General features: G+C 48.0%; 1 long non-coding RNA gene across 1 annotated transcript in view; it reads right to left on the bottom strand.

Annotated features, from left to right (window-relative positions):
• The window catches only part of LOC138504830 (uncharacterized), a 103,758-nt gene extending 82,105 nt beyond the window's left edge, over nucleotides 1-21,653 (bottom strand). Inside the window, exons 1-2 of the long non-coding RNA XR_011279999.1 lie at nucleotides 21,474-21,653; nucleotides 14,258-14,357 (exon numbers count right to left, since the gene is read on the bottom strand). This is a non-coding gene — a long non-coding RNA (uncharacterized lncRNA). The remainder of the gene's footprint in view (nucleotides 1-14,257; nucleotides 14,358-21,473) is intronic.
• Between the last annotated feature and the right edge of the window lie 675 nt (nucleotides 21,654-22,328).

Here is a 22,328-nt window from a genome sequence, read left to right as displayed (position 1 = left end):
ACCGGAAATGGATGGCCGCGGGCCAGGCGTCATTGACAATGAGAAAGTCAGAGAGGATCGCATCGCACGAAACCAGCGAGAAAGTGAAAGGAGGGGTCTGCAAGACAAAGAAGTGTGTGTAGGGGACGCGGTGCTGGTCCGTAACCGCCACCCTGAGGGCAAGCTATCACTGCCCTATGAACCCCACCCGTGGAAGGTCACACATGTAAAAGGGACCATGGTGACGGCAGCCTGTGCCCGCAGCACAGTCACTCGCAACAGGTCCTTCTTTAAGAAAGTCGATACTTCATCGGAGATGAGTGAGCCGAGCGAGAGCAGGGCTTCCGAGGAAACCCCGGAGGGTCGAGTGGAAGACATCCAGAGGGATACTGGCCCAGCTGAGGATGGTCTCCTTGGAACTGCGCCAGAGATGTCAAGGTACCCTATGCGGAGGGGTCGCAGACCGCCCTCCTACCTCAAGGACTACGTCCTGGACTCGGGAGACTGAGCTGAGGTGGGGGGAGGGGTTCTTTGAGAGCAAGAAAATGTTTGGGGTGTTCTAAGTTTGAACTGTTATTTCAAGGTATGTTGGGTTTGTGTTTTCGTTAAAGAAAAAAAGGGATGTGACGTGCGAGTCACGGTATGCGCATGCGCGAGCCTCGTTCTTGCTACGCGCATGCGCGGTTGCTAATAAAGTGCGCCCGCGCCGGCAGTTGCGGCCGGGAGGTGAACCGGCCAACACCGTGTCCCGTGTGTTCCTGCATGTGTGATTGAGCGCATGAATGCATGCAGGCAGGCCCGAGGCACGGGCAGCCACACAACAGACTGTTCAGTTTCGTACTAGGACTCCAGCCAGCAGTTGTTGTCGAAGGTTCTGTTTGGCCAAGTTTGGCTTGAGGTCTGAGTACAATTTCTCCTGTTCAGATTAGTGCTGAGTTTGGATGGCCAGGTACTTGGTGAGCGAAGGCTTGTAGATTACTGAAGTGGATGGCAAGATAATTGTCTATCACAGAGCCTTCACTCTCGGATAGAGATAATTGCTGGGTAATTCATTAATTGAGTGGATTTTTACAGGTTTCAGGGCTCTCTAGATTTATACTACAACTTCCACGATCCCTCAACATTGACTATGTTGGCTAGGATTGATGGGATTTGTTGTCCAAAACATCTGAAGAGCCAAAGGTTGCAGACCCCTTTATGTTATGAGGTTTTCTATAGTGCAATCACTGCTATGTTCATGCTTTCCTGGCTCTCTAGGATCTGTGAGAGAATGGGTTGGATGGTTAGAGGGACCAGAGGGAGCTTTGCAATATTGTTTTGCTAATGCCTACAGATTATAAGCAAACGGGATCTGTGTGCAGCTAAACATCAAGGCATTTTTGGTGTGTAGTACAATAAGAGGTGGCCAGGGTGCATCCTAAACTGGATTAATATGTTACATATTTTATTCATGTTCGTTGTGGCCTGTTTGAGTGTTATGGTTATGTGGGTAGTCAGTGTTCTAGTGTCTTGGCTTCAAGCGTGGTTTTATGCCCTTTTAAGATGGGCCATGACTGTAATAAAAGGAGCCCCTGCAGGCTCGACCGACTCAGCGACTTCACCTCCGAAAGAAATCTACTAGCAAAGGAACAGTTTGGATTTTGAAAGGAGCATGCAACGACTCATCAGCTACTGAGAGTGGTGGACACCATCAGCCACGGATTCAACATAAAGAAGTCCACAGGAATCATCTTCCTGGATGTTGCCAAAGCATTCGACCGAGTCTAGCACAAGGGACTGCTGCACAATATGATTGGCCTAGGATTTCCGAACTACCTGGTGAAGATGATTGCAAGCTACCTGGGAGGCCGCACCCTCCATGTCGCCATGCCGTCTGAGATGTCCTCATCACATTCCATCCGAGCATGTGTGCCACAGGGATCGAACCTCGGACCCTTCCTGTTCAACCTCTTCACCAACGACATCCCGACAGATCTCCACAAGACGGACCTGGCACTGTATGCAGACGATGTTGCAGTCATCTCCCAGTCATTCAGTGAAAAGGAAGTGGCGAAGAACCTGTAAGCTTCATTGGATACCATTGCGAAGTGGTACAGCAACTGGCGGATAGAACTCAACACCAGCAAGACAACCGCAACGCTGTTCACCAGAAAGATCAAGGAGCACCCACACATCAGCCTCAATGGGGAGACCATCAAATGGGAGAGCAGCAGCCGCTACCTCGGTGTGACCCTGGACAGCAAACTCAACTGGGAAACCCACATCGAGAATACTCAGCAGAAGGCAACAGGAAAGATGGCAGGGCTGTACCCACTCCTGAAGACCAAGTCCATGCCCCTCCGGACAAAGATCAACGTCTACAAGGCGATCATCAGACCAACCCTGACGTATGCCTCCCCAGCATGGATGACCTGCCATGAGCGACACCTGAAGAATCTTCAGATAGTCCAGAACAAGGCCCTGCGGATATCGTCTGGAGCTCCAATCTTCACAAGAATAGCAGACCTTCACAGAGACCTGGACATCGAGATGTTGGACGAACATCTAGCGAAGCTGAGTAAGAACTTCTGCCAAGGACTGGATCAGAACCCAAACCCTCTGACCAGACGACTCACTGCCACCAGTGCACACCCCTTCGACCGCTACCCGCGACCCATCACTGCGAAGACCCTGTGAAACCAGCCCTACTGAGACAAGACCACACAGACCAAGAAGAATACAAACCCACGACTACATACTAAACCCGAGAAGATGGAGTAATGAGGCTCAAGCCTCGGTATCCAAAAATCACTGCTGATGGATAAAAATCTATCAGCAAGAAGAAGAACAAGCGCACGTGCATCAGAGTGGCTGCAGACTCCCAAAGAGGAAAGACTGAGTCCATCCATGAGAAAGGGCCTGCAGGCCATGTTGCCATGGGGCCTTCTCGCCAGCAAGGTGACAATGGTCTGCATGTGCTGGGTAGGGTCTGCCCTGACCCCCATCTAAGACCGGGTGTTCCCCAGCAAAGCCCAGAGGCACTGGGCCTCCAAGGTGCTGATTTCCTATAGCACCCACAGGGCCTGGCTTGATGCCAACAGCTGATGCCCACTGCAATGGCGACGAGTAGGTGAGGAACCCCGAAAGCACCCATCCCCTGTTCTCCTGTTTTTTGCTTGAAAATACATTTTCTGGGGGGAAACAGTGGGTTGGGGCCAAGCTGCGACTGCAATGTTCCCTCAAGAAAGGAGGAGAGGGAAAGGAGGAGGCGGCATCCACCGCCCTGGAAAGGAGGGGTGGATGCCATGCCGGTGCCCTGCCGGCGGATCCTCCCTTGCCGGGGCCCTCTGAGAAGAGGGTGCTTGTGCGGCCAGGGAGTAGGTCCGCCCGCAGCCCCAAACCGCATTCGCCGCAAGGAGGAGAAAGCAATGGCACGGCCACAGAACAAGAAAGTGAAAGTAACTGTGCGGCTGCTGCGGCGTGTCACAAGGTGGGTGAAACATACCCATCAAGAAGTGGAAGACCGCTGAAATGAAGAGACAGAGGGCCTCATTACGACCCTGGTGCTAATGGGTTAACGGCGCCGTAAAAGCCTGCGGCGCCGTTAACCTATTAGCGCCTAATTACGAGGTCCCTTTGCGGGACCCGACCTTAACGGCTGGTTTTACCAGCCGTTAAAGTAGGGACCCGCAAAGGGACCTTGGTGCTAAGTACGGTGCCGCAATTTGCGGCACCGTACTTAGCACCTTCCACATTCCCATTGAGCCCTATGGGGCAAAAATGGGAATGGGGAAGGGCCATGGCGGCATGGGGAATTACCGACCCACCAACCTTGGAATGGGGTGGTAATTCCCCATTCCGCCATGGCGGACACCGGCATGGACCATGGTGCTAATAGCACCATGGTCCTCCGCCTGGGTCATAATGAGGCCCAGAGAGTGCCTGCCTGCCCCTGCAAGCCCCAAGCAAGAAGCAAAAGCCTGCCAGGGAAAAGAAGGGAAGGTGAGTACCTGCCTGCCCCGCCCTAGCAAGCGGCACCGTCACTGGGTGTCCAGCAGTGCTGCCGTGCCCCCAAGAGCGCTCCCGGGCCCATCGTTAGTGAGTGCAATTAAAGAGCCCAGTGAGATCCCGGACCATTATGGGTTCTCTGACGTCTGAGCTGCAAGAACGATGCAAAGCTCCACGTCGGTGCAGGCATTTTGAAAGGAGCATATGGATCGAACTATCCCAGGCCCACCCGGCGGGAAAATGTGAATAAGCTCCACGTCGGAGTGCTAATAACTAAATACACACGGCCCTCTAATAGTGCCTGGCTGCATCTGCGGTAAAAATGAAGCGCTCTGCCTAGAGCATACCTCAGCCGCCCGGTGGTAATCAGAGCTCCGTGTCGGAGCAATGTGGAAATGTAAAGTCCCCTAATAGATCCCGGGCTGCTGGGGTGAAAGAAAGAAGCGCTCCAGGTTGGCACAATGGCCCCCACGGTAATCCTGGGCCAGAGGGTGGTGAATTGTGATAAGCTCCACGTCAGGGCACGCACAGGAAAAGGGCCCTCTGCAAATCCCCGGCCCAGCAGTGATATAAAGCACAACATGTTGCACAAAGCTGCACAACATGCCAGTAATCCTGGCCAACCCAGTACCTGGTGTCTCTCAGCGGCACAGCACACCAGTACCAACTGCCCCAAGCTGGTAGGAGTGAGCAAGAAGAAGTGACCTGACAACCTGCTGTCAGGGAGAATTCTCAAAATGTGCTAATTTCCCTTACCTTTTAAGACCCCCAGCAACTTTGCTGGATTTATAGGATTTGATTTTTTTACCTGGAAAGAGTGTGAGCCTTTTTTCCCCCACTCTTTCATGTATTTTGATGTGTGTTTAACTTTTATGTTCTTTGGTTATGGAGTTTTAAAACAACTCCATAGGCATCATTGTTTTCTGTTTGTCACACAGCACCTTCAGTGCAGTGGCACAGAGTTGTCTTTCAGACTTCCCAAGGTTTAAATAACTTCTCTGGAACTGACTACCGTCTCCCAGAGCACGTAAAGTTAAATTGACTTTACTAGTCTCTTTAAGTTTACTGACCCAGCACACACTATCTTCCTATGGACTGCTGGAGGGGTTTCCTAGCTTCCCCCGAGCCAAAACACTCATGTAACAGTAAAATGTTACCCTTTCCTACTTTAAATGGCTGGTGGCAGTGGTTTAGATCAAACTACCATGCTTTTCCCCGACCGCTAACAACGGTAGCTAAAAATCGGGTCAGCCATGTTTTTCAATACGGCGCCCAAGTCCTATCTGTAAAAACAGAATCCGGTCATCTTTTTTTGCCATTTCTTTTAGGAAAGGTCCTTCTTGTATTTTTCTGTGTGCGCCAAACCAGGTTTGGTCCCTTTGTTTGTTGGTCTTTGGCGGGCTTCAGTGCTGAAGCCCTCCTCTGGCACCTGAGTGTCTGGGGTGAACAGGATGTGAGGGAGGTACCTGAAACTCCCTGTGCTCAGGCGCTTAGGAGACCTGAATGCATTCTGGCGTGATTGGCCAGCTGGCTGTCTGGCAAGGACAGCCACCCTGCTGTGTGAGTGACAGTCAGGCTGGAATGAATGGGGGAAAACTTTTTAAAAGCCGGTCTCTGGGACTTGGAAAGCAGGGTCGACCACTGGAACGAAAGAACCAAAGACGAGCTGAAGGAAGAGGACTGCTGCAACTCCTGGATGACCGGTGAAGCCCTGCTGCAGGTCCTAATTGCCTGAAACTCCATCGACAGAGAAGCCCTTGAGTTTGATGGGAACAACCAACTCACAAGCCACCTGGACACCGTCGCAATCTGGTCGAATTTTCATCAGAGTGCTGTTGAAAACCGGATAGCCAGAGGGAAGGAAACCAGCTCGTGGACTTTAAGGCACTCACACCTTAAACCGACGTCTTGCTACAGCTTTTGGCCTCTTCCCTGGGCAGTGCAGGAACCTCCCAAAGTCCTCCTTCTTGTCCCCAGGACTGAAGCTCAGGAACAGATAGATCTGCTCGAACTGCCAGGAACAAATGCCTCAGCTACAGCTTTCTTCATTGACAAGTGTTAAGCAGAAACCTGTGCAGTTCCCTCTGGGACCACTGCAAAAGATTTAAGATTACAGGTGTTGGCAGTAAACCCACTTGGTAGCAGTCTGTACCACACAGATTCACTGTGGTAGCTGTGGCTGAGCAGTCAGACTTCCCTCAAGAAGAGTTAGGCAGTATATAGAGGATACAGGATAGGTACAGAGTCACAGTAGTCCAAACAAACACTGACCAGAGCTAGGTGTAAAAGTATATACTTATTTATTTTTAAGGCACACTCATAAAATTACACTAGCACAGAAAAAGGTAAGTAAGTCAAAACACAGTCACTATTACTTATATGTACATCCCTAGTCATTTGTTGGACAAGTCTAAGTTAACACCACTTATTTCCAAACAGAGGTGAGCGCTTAACGTCAGATGGCACTCCAACAAGTTATTAGAAAAGGGAGGGAAAAGCAGAAATAATGAGAGCAGTAAGGTAAAACACTTTTCACAGAAGGTTAGCAAAGACAGTCAATGGTGGAACAAGGAGAATTCGTTCGGGGCCCGCTTCAGAGAGAGCCAGGTAAAAATATGCCCAAGATCACACAATGTCGCAAGTCTTTGCAGGTAAGTAGAAAAGGTTTTACTACGGTTCTGAAAAGTTTAGTTAGGTTGTCCCAGACCTACCCAGGTTCGAGAGCCGTGGGCTAAATCTACCCCGTACAATCGGTGGCAAGGGAGGCCGGGCGGAACACAGTACCTTTAAAAGTGGAAAGGATCCTCCAGCGGTGGTAGTTGTTCCTGGTAGTGGGTGCAAGTTGCGGCGTCGTCCAGGGGAAGAGGTGAGCTCGACGTGGAGGGAAGCTGCAGGTCGTTGCACTACCAGGGATGAGGCCAGCCGTGGAGTTTTCCGGTCACAAAGGAGTTTACCCCTCTTTCGCGGTTGAGGTAAAAAGTGGTATCCCGGTTGCCGGGGTGCTTGGCACAGGCAAGGCGGCCACGAGATGCTTCGGGACGGCGAAAAGAAGGCAGCAACTGGTTGTCCCCACCAGTTAAGGGAAGGAGACTCTCTGGAGGGAGATCTCCTCTGTCGTTGGAAAAAGTGGTGAGACGGTTCCGCAGGGCTTCACCGGTGGTGTCGTCTTGGCAGGTCGTCTCGGCTTCTCCCTCTTCGGCTTCTTAGGTCCTGTGGCGACTTCTGAAGAACCAGTCCCAAAAACCCTGCTTTTATGCAGCAAACCCCCATTCATACAGCCTAGCTGTCACTCAAACATGCTAAGTGGTGAGCGGGGTGGCTCACCACTTGGGCCAATCACACTAGAGTGCGACATAAGTTGGCAAGGCAACTCAGTCCAGGGTGCCTAAACCCCCTCCCACACCCCCTGTGGTACCCAGACAGAATGGCACCACTTTGGAGGGCTTCTGTGCAGAAGCCCGCCAAAAGTGGAACAAAGGCTCGACTCGGGTTCAGGGTTACTGAAGTGAACCTAGACGCCATTTTGGCGGCGAGTTCTGCCAAAAAATCCCAACCGGTGAATTTATATTAAATAAATAAACCGGCGGTATCTTTAACATTGCACCAAAAAGTGGTGCATTAAAATCAATGGGAAATCCCATTGGGAAATATTCCGGTGGAATATTTCTGTGATATCCACTGCCACCAGCCAGAAACTCGGCGAGGGGGGACGGGACAGTACCCCCTCGACAACAGACCCAGGGGCAATCTAATTGCCCCTACCAGTACTTCCACAGTAAGATGGTTTGTACTGGTTAAGTTCCTAAGTTAAGACTAGTAAAGTCAATGGCAACTTTACAGACCCAGGGAGACAGTAGTCAGTCCCAGGGTGTGGAGTCTATGTTTGGGGGTCTCTATGACACCCCTGTGTTACTGCACTGAGGGTGCTGTGTAACACACATTCAAAAACCAATGATAGCCTATGGGGAAAAAATACCCCCTAGCCCATAAGCACATAGCAAGTCACAGTAACACTCTCAAATCATGTCCAAGAGTGAGGGTAAAAGAGTCTCACTCTTGGCAGGAGAAAAAAATAAACCTCAAAAATCCAGCAAAGCTGCTGGGGGACTCACTAGGTTAGGAAATTCAGCCTAAACAGAGAATTCTCCCTAACAACAAGGTACTGTGCAAATGTGGTCCGGATAGCTTTTCGGCCATCGAGAAAGTGCGTGAAACTTTCCTTAACTACGAAGGCTTGTCCTTCCCTAAACATTTGTCAAACGTTTCGCCTAGCCAAATCCTTTAAAAATCTGTGGCAAAGACTTAACCGTTATATACCAGAACTGTGCTATCCTATACAAAAGACTCTGAACCATTGACTTTGGCCCAGGCCTATTGAGAAGAATTGCTGGTTGTATTTAACTGAAACCCTTTGCCCTGCCTATGAATGTATTTGGGCTGCCTATTCTTATAACCTTGTCTTTTCCCTCCTTTATTAAGTATCTGAAGTGCCATTTTGATCCCACTTCATTTTGAAGCTAAACTTTTTCATTTACTTACCGGTTGGATTTGTGTGGTGTATTAGTGTGTGATATTGAGCTGTTTGTGCTAGTGTAATGTGTTTCTAACTGACTGATTAAATAAATGTATTTTCTTTTACCAAGAAACCTTGAATCAGTGTTTGTTTGAATCACTGTATTTGTTGGTCCTTTGTGTAACTTGTTCTACTGCTCACTTGAAACTCTTGAGACAAGTCTGGCTGCTCAGCCATCACTACCACTTTACTGCGTAGTACAGGCTTGTACCAAAGGTGAAATTGTGCTTACACTTGTAGTCCTAATTGCCTGTAGTGTTCCCAAAGGGTACTGCAGGTGATTCTGCCTAACACTGGCCTACAGCGGTGAGGATAAAGTATACTTGTTACATTTAGAGTGCTACTTTTACTTTTGTCGAAATAATTCTCCCAAGGTAGAGCAATTGTTTTATCATGACTGATATGGAAAGCTACAGATAGGAGACCCTAATGACTTTAGCTGTTGATCAATTGAGAGATATGTGTAAAGCTAGGAATCTCACTGTAAAAGGCAAAAAGGTTGAATTGATAGAAAAGTTGTTAGAATACCAAAGTCGCAGGAGTGGGTCTGAAACCCCCACACCTGCAGCAAATGTGGAAAAATCTGATGAGGATGATAATATGTCAGATCCCAGCTCTAATATTGTGGATGAGTTAGATGAGGCAGAAGAGTCTCAGAATGTAGGCCCCGTCTTACCTCTACCTGCTCATAGGCCTCAACCTTTGACCATAGGGATCCCATCAGGTCCAAACCTATGTCCTGAATTTGTCTCACTTGAAAAGATGAGACTGGAGTTAGAATTTAAAAGAATCCAAGCTCAAACTGAAACAAAGCATCAAGAGCTTAGACTCAGAGAAATGGAATTGAATCATGCACTTGAAATGTCTCTTGAAACTGGTTCTCTCCCAGAGTCCTCTAGGTCTTCCAGTGCTAAGAGGCCTTGCATGCCCAAATATGCAGTAAGTATGTATGAGGTTAAGCTTAATATTTTGGATTGTTTGGCTGCTTTTGAATATAACCATGGAATTCACAACATTACAGGGAATCGGTTGATTCCTTGGCTTTTTTCTAGGCTACCCCCTGTTACAACTGATGTGGTAATGGAGTTGGGGGATATAGACAGAAAGGAGTATGAAACTGTGAAGCTAGCTTTGATAGCTAGATTTGGGAAGACCCCTTCTCAGTATCTTAAGAGGTTTAGAACCCTCAAAAAGCATGATGGTACCCCTTCTGCTACCTGGGTGAATGAGTGTTTGATGGATGGGATAAGGGTTACAGAGTGAACACCTATGAAGGTATGAGAGATTTGGTTATGTTGTAATCTATTTATGATGCCTGCACTCCTCAGCTGAGACCGCACTTGGCTGACTCTAAGGAAATTGATCCAAATAAATGTTCAAGGTCTGCTGACTTGTGGGTTGCCAACAGGGCTACTCACAAGGATTCTGGGGTAACTCAGAAGAAGGATGAGGGGAAGCAGCACAAGAATGATACCAAAAAGAATGCAAATACTTCCACTCCAAAAGAGGGCCACAACCATAACAAGGGTAAGCCACAAGGGAAACCAAATCAGGCTAGTGTACCTTCTGGGGACAAACCAGAAGGAGGTCAGAACAAACCCCCATTCATAAAAACATTTGGTAAATGTTATGCTTGTGGGTCAACTGACCATGTGAAAGGGGATCCCAGATGTAAGGGTAAACCTTCAGGCGTCCACACTGTCTCCTTAGCCTTCTCCCCAGTGGATGAAGTAGCAATGGCAAGTGGAAACTTTCACTTACTGGGTGAGGAACCCATGAAAGTCTCGGCCAGTGTTTCTTTAGTATCCCTGGGTCTGTGGGAACAACAGAACTTAGATGTGTATAACTCTATTCTAGACAATACTAAAGAGTATTACAAAGACAGTGTTCTTGTGAATGGTCAGGAGACCCCTGCCATTAGAGACACTGGGACCAGCATAACTATAGTTGATTAATCATTTTTCAAGGAAGAGGATGTTGCTAAAGCACCCAAATTCCCAAATAAGCTTGCTGGAGGCCCTGTCCAAATGCTTCCACAGTTACCAGCTCTCATCCAGTGTAATGATATGACAGTCAAGATACCTGTAAGTGTGCAGAGTGAAGTACCTGGGAGGGTCCTGTTGGTGAATGACTTAAAAACACTCAAGCACCAGGAGCAGACTAGGAAGGCCAGAGAGAGTACCTTAAGGGGCTCTCCAGAGGAGATTATAGAGGAAACTATAACTCCCATTCCACAGGACTTAGTGACTACAATTTCTAAGAAGAAGGAGGAAAAGGGGCAACCTAAAACCTCCAGGAAGAAACCAGCCAGCACTCCTGTGCTACCAACAAGGACATCCCCGAGAGGACTGTCCAAAGTCACACCTGTGACTCCTCCACCAGCTGAGGCTGAGTGTGTGGGACAACCTTGTGTGGTTGAATCAGCTGCTGAAGAATCAGAGCTGGAAGAGGACCTTGATCCTGTTGGAGGTCTGGATCCTGCAGACCATCCTGAGCTGCAGTCTTTACTGGCAGAAGGTGGACCCTGTAGGGCAGACTTCAGCAGAGGTCAAAGAGAGTGCCCTACTCTTGAAGGTCTTCGCCAAAAACAGGCAGCTTCCCAGCTGGACGGGCAAGAGCCAGGGAAGCATAGGTTATACTGGGAAGATGGCGTCTTCTACAGTGAACCGACTGAGTCTATACCAGGGTACCACAGAAGACTTGTAGTGCCTCTTGAAAGCAGACTCCAGTTCCTACAGTTAGCCCATGAGATACCTCTGGCTGGTCACTTAAGTTTTAAGAAGACCAAGGAAAGGCTCTCTCTATATTTCTACTGGCCTAAATTGGGGTCTGATGTAGATAAGTTCTGTAGGAGCTGTCACACTTGCCAAACCTCTGGCAAGATTGGAGCCAAGAATGTTGCACCCTTGGTGCCTCTCTCAGTGGTGGGAGTTCCTTTTGAGAGGGTAGGAATCGACATTGTTGGTCCCTTAGACCCTCCCACATCTTCAGGAAACAGGTTTATCCTGGTTGTAGTAGACCATGCTACTAGGTATCCTGAAGCAATACCTATGGGAACTATTACAGCTCAGGCAGTTGCTAGGGCCCTACTTGGTATTTTTACCAGAGTAGGTTTTTCGAAGGAAGTTATCTCTGACAGGGGGTCCACTTTTATGTCCCACTACATGCAGCCTTGATACCTGGGAGGTATCCCGGTAGATCACTGTCCAACCCTAGGTTGGCTGTGTCTACTCTGTCTAAATCCGGGTGGCTATATGACAATGTATAAACTAGAGACTAGAAACAGGTAGTGCCCAACAGAATCTGAAAAAGGGGGGCGAGGAGGAACCAGTCAAATCTAAAAATCACAAACCATTTTTAATGACAAATCAGTAGAGTTAAAAACTTGATTAAATCATTGGGTCCACAACACATAAATCACAATACTTCACATAAAACATAGGAATATGTATTAGGCAGTCAATGCTTGATAATACAAACTCATAGAAACAATGTACACTTTGGACAACCTACTGTGTACAATACTCCATTTGAATCACTGTAAAATATTATTATATCTCTGTTTTCAATCTAGAGAGATGTCTCGACATGTTTCTTTTCACAAACCACAAATAACGAACATTCATCAGGAGAATACAATTATAACGAAAAACCTAGTTGCTAAAGATTCACAGGCTTGATCTGGGCTAGTTTCAAACCACCTGTAGAGTTGAAACAAATATAAAAAGAAAGGGTCAGCTATTTATTAGCTACATTACTTTGTATAGTTCTTACATAGTTAACTGGAGAACCATAAAGGTAAATTACCTAACTGGTGCTCGTGGGGGCTCGCAACTTCTGTGATTCAGTTGGTGTAGAATGATGAATATGTGCTACAGAGTCTTTAATACAAGAAGAGCACCAGTGTAAGCTTTTCATAATAGCAACATCAGTGCTCAAAAACTAACACTGAATTGGTAAACAACAAGCAGATAATTAAAGCACTATAATAAGTGCCAACAAGTGCTCACCTACATGTAAATATGGATGGCAGACCGTCTAGAGTCTAGGGTACAGTTCAGCCCTATCCACGATCAACGTATACAAAGAGTCGCCATCAGACTGGCCAAGCTTCCCCCAAAGAGGACGTCCTACAAAAAGACATAAAACTAGTCTTAAAAAGTTGGTTACTAAACTCTGTGGTAGTGTAACATAAAAGGGGTAGCCCTCATTAGCTGCAATAAATGTGCCATGTATATACAATCTTAAATACATATGTCACCTCCACCTATAGTACCTATGAGAACTGTTACAGCTCAGGCTACTGCTAAGGCCCTACTTGGTATTTTACCAGAGTAGGTTTTCCTAAGAATGTTATCTCTGCCAGGGGGTCCAATTTTATGTCCCACTACATGCAGCCTTGATACCTGGGAGGAAACCCGGTAGATCACTGTCCAACCCTAGGTTGGCTGTGTCTACTATGTCTAAATCCGGGTGGATATATGACAATGTATAAACTAGAGACAGAGCTACAGATACAGGTAGTGCCAACAGAATCTGAAAAAGGGGGGTGGGGGGAACCAGTCACATCTAAAAATCACAAACCGTTTTTAATGACAAATCAGTAGAGTTAAAAACGTGATTAAATCATTGAGTCCACAACACATAAATCACAATACTTCACATAAAACATAGGAATAGATATTAGGCAGTCAATGCTTGATAATACAAGCTCAGAAAAACAATGTACACTTTGGACAACCTACTGTGTACAATAATCCATTTGAATCACTGTAGCATATTATTATATCTCTGTTTTCAATCTAGAGAGATGTCTCAACGTGTTTCTCTTCACAAACCACAAATAACAAACATTCATCAGCAGAATATAATTATAACGAAAGTTCCTAAAGATTCACAGGCTTGATCTGTGCTAGTTTCATACCACCTGTAGAGTTGAAAAAATATAAAAAGAAAGGGTCAGCTATTTATTAGCTACATTACTTTGTATAGTTCTTACATAGTGAACTGAAGGACCATAAAGGTAAATTACCTTAACTGGTGCTCGTGGGGGATTGCAACTTCTGTGATTCAGTTAGTGTAGAATGATGAATATGTCCTACAGAGTCTTTAATACAAGAAAAGCACCAGTGTACGCTTTTCATAATAGCAACATAAGTGCTCACAAACTAACACTGAATTGGAAGACCACAAGGAGATAATTAAAGCACTATAATAAGTGCCAACAAGTGCTCACCTGCCTGTAAAAATGGATGGCAGACCGTCTAGAGTCTAGGGTACAGTTCAGCCCTATCCACGATCAACGTGTACAAATAGTTGCTATCAGACTTGCCAAGCTTCCCCCAAAAAATATGTCCTAGAAAAAGACATAAAACTAGTCTTGAAAAAGTGGGTTACTAAACTCTGTGGTAGTGTAACATAAAAGGGGTAGCCCTCATTAGCTGCTATAAATGTGCAATGTATATGCAATCTTAAATACATATGTCGCCTCCGTCTATAGTACCTTATAAAGTAACGCTCCTGGGGTGAAAAATGATACCGTTCGTAAATTAGCCGGTGCCCAACAGTTGGACGTGTGGTGCTGCAACCAAAAAGCACCAGTTACTAGCATGACCCGCGGTTAGTAAACAATACGATCTGCATCACGTTAAAACCAGTATCTATAACGGGGAATGTGTCACGAGTAAAACAAACATCGCAAAAGTGGAAATAAAGTACCTGTCGCTGTAGATTAAGGCGAAAAAGGTCTGGCACAGCCAAAAAACTTCAGGACCTTGCTCCTTAAATTACTGGATGTGAAGGCGTTGTAGCCGACAAACTGCAGGAGACAAAACGCAGTTCGTATTATTGCAGCAGTGCTTGTATCTCTCGGGCAGCGTATAGCGTACTACTTCGAGTTCAATGGTAATTATTTCCAACAGATCGAGGGTACAGCCATGGGTGCTACCATGGCCCCAAGTGTGGCGAACCTTTATGTGGAAACGTTTGAAAAAACACATATCTATAGCGAGAACAACCCTTTTGTCAAGAACATCACAAAATGGAACCGCTATATTGACGATATTTTGGTGGTATGGGAGGGTTCACGTACAACTGCCGACAATTTTTTCATCTGGTTAAACACCTTCAAACCACATCTACAATTCAGCATGACAGCCAGCAATGAATCCACTAATGTCCTCGATCTGACCATCTACCATCATAATGGCCTGCTAAAAATTAAGCCTTACCATAAACCAACAGACAAGAACTCACTATTAGACTACTCCAGCCATCACATCAAATATTTACAACAGGAGGAGTGCAAGTTTCTGTTAAATCAGTTTGCCTCCCTGTTTTCATTACCACCAGGCTTGACCCTTTGGGACAGCATGAAATTCAAACTGGTTTCTGTTTACCTGTTATAAACAGAGGTTACAGGATGTCAGATCATGTAAGATCCCACATAAAGGAGGAGGTCAATAAGATGCTTATTCTCGGGGTAATAGAGCCCTCTACCAGTCCATGGTCTAGTCCCATTGTTCTAGTAGCAAAGTCAGGATCCAAGGAGTTGAGATTCTGTGTGGACTATAGAGCTCTTAATGCAGTCACCAAGACTGATGCCCACCCTGACAAATGAACTGGTGGACAAACTTGGTTCAGCCAAGTACCTCAGTACATTTGATCTCACTTTAGGATATTGGCAAATAGCCCTGACAGACCATGCCAAGGGGAAAACTGCATTCTCAACCCCAGCAGGCCTCTACCAGTTTAAGGTAATGCCTTTTGGATTAAAGAATGCACCTGCTACATTCCAAAGGATGGTCAATCAAGTTCTGAATGGGATGGAAGACCTCTGCATGGCATACTTGGATGACATTGCAGTGATCAGCCCTACTTGGAAAGAACATGTTGACCACTTAGGATATGTTTTGCAGGCTTTTGAACAGGCCTATCCGACCATAAAGGCTAGTAAATATCAAATTGGTCAGAGTAAAGTGGTCTACCTTGGACATGAAGTAGGAGGAGGTGAAATCAGGCAATTGCCTAGCAAAGTACAAGCTGTACAAAACTGGGCCACTCCTACTCAATCCCGAGTGAGAGCCTTCCTAGGCCTCACTGGGTACTATACGAACTTTATAGAGAACTATGGGACCATAGCTTCTCCCTTGAATGTGATCTCCTGCCCCAAATTCCCTAAAAGGGTCAGGTGGAATGAGGAGTGCACTCAAGCATTTGAAGGGCCTAAAGAAAGCCCTATGTCAAGCTCCAGTCCTAAGAGCTCCTGACTATAACCAAACCTTCATTGTGCATACAGATGCTTCAAATACAGGTATAGGTGCAGTCCTTAGTCAACTGGATGAGAAAGGTAGGGAGCAACCCATTTGCTTCATCAGCAGGAAGCTGAAGGAACCAGAAACAAGGTGGGCAACCATTGAGCGTGAATGCTTTGCTATTGTGTGGTCACTGAAGAGGTTTAGGCCATACTTGTATGGATCTACTTTAGTGTTTCAGACTGACCACTAACCCTTGAGATGGTTGATGCAAATGAAAGGGGAAAACCCAAAACTACTGAGATGGTCAATCAGCCTGCAAGGGTTTGATTTTACCATTGAACACAGGTCTGGGCGTCAGCATCTAAATGCTGATGGTCTCTCCAGGATGTTTGACCGACTGGAGTAAGAAGGTCTGGGGGGGGGGGGGCCAGCACCCCTGCAAGTGGGCCAGCACATATTTATGAAGCAATATTTCCAGAGCAGGGGGGCATTACCATTTCAGGTAATGCCCTGGCAGAGCAGTTACAAGCCAAATCGGAGCAAGGGTTTTAATGTAAGCCCCAGTGCATTACCAGGCCCTGTAATGCTCATCCCCCCTTTGTGAAACGACGTCTTTGCCGCGGGAGAACAGACTAGCACCTTTCTTCCCGGGTTGTAACTAGAGAACAGAAAATGGAGGAGTAACCACAAGGGGCAACCACAAGAGGCATTCCAAATCAATGACTGGGTGCTTAATAAAAGTGCCTCCACTCGGGGGATTATGGTCATCCCTGGAAAACTCTCAATACTAATGAAACACAGTAAAAACAACACATGGAACAGTACACTATAGAATGCTTTGTTCATTTCTATTTACGTAAATATGAATGATTGCCAACACCAACTAAGGCACCAACACACATTGGAGCTCATTGTTGAGATCACCGTATTTCAGCGGTGGGGACCTGTTATGTGTAGACATACACATAGGTGGGATCCGCCGCCAAATTTTGGTCATTTGCATGACGGAGTGTATCAATGCAGAGCAAAAGTCTACATATAATATATGATATGATATGAAATTTGTAACGTGCCTATACACAAGCGTATCAAGGCGCGACGAGGCAAGGCTCTGAAACACTTGTGTAGGAGCGCGATAGAAATAAAATATCAATCAATCAATCAAGGAAGGGGTAACAGAGGGAGGACAGAGACAACGATCTTATTAGGCTAAGTGACATTGGGATTGCGCAAGTGCAGGGGAGGGGGGAGCTTAAAAGTGCCAGGGGAAAGGGGAGGGGGGCAGTGCTGTACATCAAAACAATAACAAGAAGTGCAGCCAGCAGGCGGCAGGTGCAAGGGTAAGTGCAGACAGCAGGAGTCCAAAAGTGCAGGTAGGGGTACTGTAGGGTTACAGATACAGACCCAAGTGCAAGGGTTGCCGGGAGGCAGTGCGGGTGTGCAACTGGGCAGGTAGTGACCGGGGCCTGAATCAAAGGGTAGCCAGGTGACCAGTGCAGTATCAAACAGGAAATCAGCAGGGGAGAGGAAGAGAGAAGGCAGAAGCAAAGAGGAATGTCTTGAGGTGCTTCCGGAACCGGAGATGGTTCTCCTCAAGTTTCAGAGAGGCAGAGAGGCTGTTCCAGAGGGAGGCCCCAGCTGAAGAAAGAGATCTACCACCAACTTGTTGCTTGGAGAACGACTGACCCTGAGGGAGGTGGAGGAGCGATGAGCTCGAGTAGGAAGGTATTTGCGAAGAGAGAGTTGGATGTATTGAGGCCCCAGGCCCCAGAAGGCCTTGTGGACAATTCAGAGGGTCTTGAACTTAATCCTTGCAGCCACTGGGAGCCAATGCAGTGATTTCAGTGCTGGAGAGATATGATCCCTCGGCTTGAGGCAAAGGACAAGTCTTGCAGTCCTGTTCTGGATGAGTTGCAGAGGGCAGAGAGTAGAAGCAGGCAGATTTAGAAAGAGGCTGTTGCAGAAGTCTAGCCTAGAGAGAACCAGAGCTCTAGAGAGAGTGAGCTTCTGGGGGAAGAAGATGAAAGGGAGAATACCTCTGACGAGGTGCAGTTGGTAGTTTGACTTCTTAGAGATGTCAGAGCTGTGAGGAGAAAAGGAGAGTGTGGAGTCCAAGATGACCCAAAGGTTCTTAGCCTCACAGGTGGGAGCAGGAAGAGGGCCAAGAGAGGCCGGCCAGAGAATGACAGGAAACGAGGGTGCAGGTGTGCTGATGAGGAGAATCTCTGTCTTACTGGCATTTAGGTGGAGATCGTTTGGTCGGCACACCACTCCTGGATAGAAGACAGACAGTCAGAGATGAGAGAAGGAGAAGAGGTGGCAGAGGGGAGCCTGAAAGTAAGCTGAGTGTCATTCACATAGAACTGAAAGTTGGAGCAGAGAGCGTCAATTCGGTGGGTGAGAGGTGCCAGGTATTGGTTGAACAGCCAGGGAGAGAGGTTAAACCCCTGGGGAATACCACAGGTAGAGAATGAGATAGAGGAAAGAAGGACCCAAGTTGGACCTGGGAGGGTCGATCAGAGAGGAACAAGGTCAGCCAGGCCAGGGCCTGATCGGTGATACCCAGGTTATTACAGAGAATTTTGAACAGGATGTCATGGTTGACCATGACAAAGGCAGAAGAGAGATCGAGTAAGAATAGGACAGAGGGGAGATTAGAATAAAGGTTAGAGAGCAGGTCTTCACGGATGTTCAGGATAGCAGTTAACGTACTTCTCGTTGCTCTGAAGCCAGACTGATGGTCATAGAGGCAACCAACAGGTTCAGTTGGGAGATGGCCAGCTTTTCCAGGAGTTTGCCCAGGAAAAGAGTGATGGAGTTCGGGTGATAGTTAGCTGGGCAGGAGGGGTCGGCTGAGTGTTTCTTGAGAAGCGGGTGCACAAGAGGGTGCTTCAGAGGGGAAGGGAAGGCTCCAGTGGCATTGGAGTGGTTGCAGAAGTCTGCCAGGGCAGGAGCAAGGGTGTCAATGTGGTCCTTGATGGTTTTGGAAGAACAGGGAAGAACCTGTTTTGACGAGACTTTCATAGATCAGACTTGTCTAGAAACCTCATCGGGGGAGAACAGAGGAAAGGAAGAGAAAGAGGGAGGAGAGGTGGCCACAGGCGGGCCGGAGGTAGAGGAGTGAGTAGAGGGAGGAGGAGGAGAGGACAAGAGGGTGGACAGGATGTCCTTTGTTTTAGACATGAAATGAGAAGCCAGGGCCGTGCAGAGGGCCTGGGAGGGGACAGGAGAGGTAGAGACTGCAGCAGGATTGGCCAGTTCTTTGCAGATTTTAAAGAGTTCGGCCGAGTAGTTAGATGCCGCCGAGATGCAGGCTTGGATGTGGGCTCACTTCTTAGTGCGGACAGAGAGCCGGTATTGCCTTTGGAGCAGGCGGCAGGCCAGTTTGTCAGAGGATGCATAACAAGCTAGCCATTTCCTGCACTTGCGTTTAAGAGTGACAAGGTCAGAGTCATACCAGGAGTTGCACTTGGCTTTGGGCTTCAAGAGGATCCTCATGACAGGGGCAAGAACATTAAGAGTATCAGGAGATCAGAACATCCAGAGTGTGCTCTGCAGAGTGAGTCGGGCCAGAGGGGAGAATAGAAAGAGGGAGAGAGTCGCAGTGGTCGTGAAAGAGTCCAGAGAAGGGAGAAGAAGCATCCAGGTGGTTGGTAAAATCTCCAAGAAGGAGGAGTTGAGTGGTCGATGCCAGGAGGGAGGAGGAGAGGTCCGCCCACTCAGAGGAAGGAGGTGATCTGACCAGGTGGCCGATAGATAGTAGTCATGGTAAGAGAGTAGCCAGGAGAGAGAGAGAGCCTGCATACAAGGCATTCGAAAGAGGAGTAGGCCTGCATAGGAATGACTGAGGCCGGAATCCACTCCGGGAAGATCAAGGCTACACCCCCTCTGGAACGGTTGGATCTGGGCGTGGAGAGGATCTTGAAGCCATCAGGGAGGAGAGTGTCAACGCTCGTGACAGAGCTGGCTGTGAACAATGTCTCAGTGAGACCGAGGACATCGAGATCAAGTTTTTCCAGGAGGCGGCAGATGTCAGAGAAGTGTTTGACAGCTGAGCGAGAGTTGAGAGTGGCAATCTGGAGACGGTTGCAAACCTTGAAAGACTTCCATGGAGGGGTACAAATAAGAGGTACGCCCTGCAGAGGCGTAGAAGGAGGCCGAGGGGGGGCAGATAAGGAAAGAGGGGAGGGCAAGGTAGCCAAGGAGGAGGCAGTGGGGGGGAGGCACGGAAGCCGAAGAAGAGAGAGAAGGGAGAGAAGGGACAGCAGGAGAAGAAAGGAAATTGATGAGGCGCGGGAAGCATCTATCAAAGAGGAGAAGTTTGGCCTGAGGGCCTTGGACCAAGATAGTGCCATTCAGGTAAACATCAATTATGACCTTAAGGGGGCCAGGAGGGCCTCCCAACGGGTGCCACCATTCGTGGGAGAAGAAGAGAAAGGAGAAAGCACAGAGACCATATGAAGAGTCCATAGGTCTAGCGGGGGAATGACAAAGAGGATGTCAGTGAGGGTCTGTATAAGTGTCAGCGATAGGGAGGCCTGGGTTGGAGACCAGGATATCCTTTTTGAACTTCTTCCTACGAGACTTACTGAGGATAGCAGGCTAGTCGATAGAGAAGCAGTTTGAAAAGATAGGAGAAACAGAGAGCACCATAGAGTAGGTGGAGGAAGAGGAGAGAGGAAGGGGGTTGAGGGGAAAGATGGGGGGACACTAGGGGAGGACACAAGCAGGGGTGCAAGCAGACGAGACAGAAACAGACAAGACAATAGTGGACGATTGACTAAGTAGACAAGAGCTCAGATGGAAGAGCAGGCAGAAAACAAGGCAGTCCGGTAAGCAAATCAGGTTACCAGGGCATCAGGAATAGAGCAGTCATTAAAAAGAGAACCTAGAAGAGGGTGGGGCACAGCAGAACACAGAACAATATACAAAAGAACAAAGCAGTCGACAAATGATAACCTATATGAGGGAAGAATACAACAGAACACAGAGCAATACAATGCAAAACAGGGCAGTCAGTGAGGAAGAGCAAAGGGGGCACGTGGGTGCAGGAGGCTGGAGAAGGAGGGCGCAAGGCACATGCGATAGGGAGTTGCAAGGGACCATGAGGTCAGGGATGTGCAATGCGACGAACCAAGGATGGAAAGTGCAAGGAACGCACAGTCGGGATTTGCGAGGAACACACAATCGCGGAATTGCGCGGGACCACTCAAGTCAGGGGACGCACAGCGCACGCAGAGGCAATGCAATGGAAGATTGCTAGAGGCCACGCAGATAAGGGAGGGGAAGCGTGAGCAATGCGAGGATGGTGGTGGCGAGCGGGTAGCAAGCAGGGATAGAGGGGCGCGGACGAATAGGTGATCAAGGAATGCGAGGGACAAAGCAGGGAAGGGGAAGCCTCTGGTTCTCGGCCAAGAGGGCTGTCACAGCAGAGGGCTGCTTGGTTGGCAAATTTAAAGGGCCTGCCAACCAATGGGAGCATGTTAGGATGGAGGGGGAGGGGGAGCGGGCACACACACGCTGCAGTGTGAGAATAAAACTTTTACAAATGCACAATTTATTGTGCCGCGGAGGACCTGTCCTCCCCCCAGCACCGGAGAAGTTGACGTTGGCATTGCCTGATGGTGGGGATAGCCTGTGGGGACAGAGGGAGTAAATACATGTTGGTGCATACTTACCTGCTGTCTGGGCAGGAGTTTGGGTCCTGGGTTCTCCTCGTCCAAACAGGAATTGCCTTTTCTTCGTCTGCCCTTCGCTTCAGACGCCCGGGCGAGAGATTCCCTTGATCTAAGAGTTAAGAGCAGGAAGGAATAGGCAGGGCTAAGACGTTGGGTGGTGCTTAGGCCAGGTGACCTAGATCCACATGCACCGGCTCCCCATCTGCAAAGGAAAAGATGCTGGAGGGCTGCTTAAGTAGGATAAAAGAGCGGCAACCAGGAAGGCACCAGGTGGGCGGGGCTCAGGCCAGGTGACCTAGATCTTGCACCTGCTCCCCATCTGCCCCGCACTAGTGCACTCCGCCATGCAAATTAAGTAAACACAGCCTGCCACGTACGCATGGCAGGTGCTGTTTACAATGGATCCCCATAGGGTCCACCTGCTTTTTGCTGGCCGATAAAGCTGGCGGACCTCATACAGATCCCCAGCATTCACGCCAGCATGAAAATGCATGTCAGCGCAAATGCTGGAGCATTTATGTGACGGAGAGGAAGGGAGGCGGTGGAAATTAAGTTGTGTTCTGCCCCTCCTCTCCACTGTACAAAACGATAGAAATGAGCCACAACGTGAATGCATGGCATAAATGCCTTACACATGGTTTTTACGCCATCCATTTACGTTATGGCTCAGAAGAAAATGTACTCCACTGTAGAAAGAAGACCGTAAAACCATCTTTTGGGTCAGGGGAGCAAGAGTATATTTATTAGGGCACCCATTCATTATGCAAAGGGTTTAAATATAACACCTGGATCTCCGGGGTGCTGATATGGCTATCCAAATGAACAGAATTTAGGAACTGTCATCCTAAGCTTTCT

Source organism: Ambystoma mexicanum, chromosome 11 (genome assembly GCF_040938575.1).
Source record: "Ambystoma mexicanum isolate Mex_15411 chromosome 11, UKY_AmexF1_1, whole genome shotgun sequence".
NCBI lineage: Eukaryota > Metazoa > Chordata > Amphibia > Caudata > Ambystomatidae > Ambystoma > Ambystoma mexicanum.
This window is presented reverse-complemented; position numbering and strand designations above follow the sequence as displayed.